Source organism: Apium graveolens, chromosome 4 (assembly GCF_009905375.1).
Source record: "Apium graveolens cultivar Ventura chromosome 4, ASM990537v1, whole genome shotgun sequence".
Taxonomy (NCBI): Eukaryota; Viridiplantae; Streptophyta; class Magnoliopsida; order Apiales; family Apiaceae; genus Apium; species Apium graveolens.
In genome coordinates, this window is record NC_133650.1 from 177,462,428 (window position 1) to 177,464,551 (window position 2,124).

The 2,124-nt window shown below is 41.2% G+C and overlaps 1 non-coding gene across 1 annotated transcript; it reads right to left on the reverse strand.

Annotated features, from left to right (window-relative positions):
* Positions 1-291: 291 nt before the first annotated feature.
* On the reverse strand, positions 292-398 carry LOC141721999 (small nucleolar RNA R71). Its single transcript, XR_012575037.1, has one exon. It is a non-coding gene; the product is annotated as a small nucleolar RNA R71 (small nucleolar RNA).
* Positions 399-2,124: the final 1,726 nt, after the last annotated feature.

Genomic DNA, 2,124 nt, shown 5'->3' on the forward strand with positions numbered 1-2,124 from the left:
AATACCTTTGAGATCAAGCGTGGCATAATTTAGATGGTACAGAGCTCAGTTCAGTTTGGGCGTGCTCCAACGGAAGATCCCAATACGCATATGAGGGATTTCATAGAGATCTGCGACACCTTCAGGTTCAATGGTGTTTTTGAAGATGCTATAAAGCTGAGGCTTTTCCCATTATCTCTGAGGGATAAAACTAAGTGCTGGTTAAATTCTCTACCAGCAGGTTCTATCACCACTTGGGAGGATCTTGCTCAGAAGTTTCTTACAAAATTCTTCCCTATGGCAAAGACAGCTGCAATCAGAAATGCTCTTACTCAATTTGTGCAGCAATCGGGAGAATCTCTATGTGAGGCTTGAGAACGCTACAAGGAGATGCTTAGGAAGTGTCCTCATCACGGAATACATGGTTGGATGATCATTAATTGCTTCTATAAAGGTTTGGGAGCACAGTCAAGACCCATGCTCAATGCAACATCAGGTGGAGCATTATGGGCAAAGAACTATGAGGAAGCTTATGATCTAATTGAACTGATGGTTGCTAATGAATATCAGTATCCAATCCAGAGATTGGCACAGGGCAAGGTAGCAGGAGTTCTTGAAGTGGATACAGCTACCGCTATCGCTGCTCAACTAAAGGCGTTGTCTATGAAGATCGATTCTCTGGCTAACTATGGTGTTAATCAGATAACCAATTTTTGTGAGCTGTGTGCAGGTTCGCATGCGACGGAGCAATGCGCTATATCTAGTAAATCAGCTCAGTTTGTGAGCAACTTTTAGAGATCGCAACAACCAGTCCCAGACACTTATCATCCTGACAATTGGAATCATCCTAACTTTAGATGGAGCAACAATCAGAATGCGATGCAACAGCCATTCCAACAGTTTAGAGAAAAACAATTCAACCCTCCTGGTTTTCAGCAACAATTTGCACCAAGACAACAACTTCAACTTCAACAACAAATTCATGATGCAGGTCAATCTTCAAATGAAAAATATAAATTAGAGGAGTTGAGGCTTATGTGCAAAAACTAGGCTCTTATATGCCAAATCCAGGTTATTTCTATCAAGACTCTGGAGAACCAGATAGGAAAAATTGCTAACGCCTTATTGAATCGACTACCAGAAATGCTTTCTAGTGATATAGAAGTTCCAGGCAAGAGAGAAGCAGAAGAGAAGGTTAAGGCAATTACATTGAGGTCTGGGAAGGTTGCAGGCTCTGAAAAATCTCATGTTCCAGAATCTGAAGTTTTGGCTGAAGAAGACGTGCAGAAGGAACCAGAATTGGAAGCAAGGAAAAAACTGTAGGACACACTCCTCCTGAGGGTAATACAGGGAAGAAACGGATATATCCGCCACCTCCTTTTCCTAAAAGGCTGTAGAAGCAAAAGTTGGATAAGCAATTTGCTAAGTTTCTGGAGGTGTTCAAGAAACTTCATTCATATACCTTTCGCTGAAGCTCTTGAACAGATGCCTAGCTATGCGAGGTTTATGAAAGGTATTCTCTCTCCGAAAGTGAAGCTCGATGACTTAGAGACCGTTGCTCTTACAGAGGAATGCAGTGTTGTTCTGCAACAAAAGTTGCCTCCGAAGCTTTAAGATCCTGGAAGTTTCACTATTTCATGCACTATTGGAAACTTGTCGTTTGAAAATTGTTTATGTGATTTGGGAGCTAGCATCAATCTGATGCCCTTGTCTATCTTCAAGAAGCTTGGTCTACCGCATATGAAGCCGACATATATGTCCTTGCAGTTGGCCGATCGTTCTATTACATATCCATGAGGTATAGTGGAGGATGTCTTGGTCAAGGTGGATAAACTCATATTCCCTGCTGACTTTGTAATTCTTAATTTCGAGTAAGATAAGAAGATTCCCATCATCTTGGGAAGACCATTCTTGTCTACCGGCCGAACTATGATCGATGTAAAAAAAGGAGAGCTTACGATGAAGGTTCATGATCATAAGGTCACTTTTAATGTGTTCAAGGCAATAAAGTTACCCACAACTAAAGAGGAATGCTTTAAAGTAGAGTGGGTCGATTCTGTCCTGAATTTTGAGCTTGAGCAATTGCCAAAGTCAGATACCTTAGAGAGATCCTTAACAGGGGAATTTGATAATAAAGATGAAGAA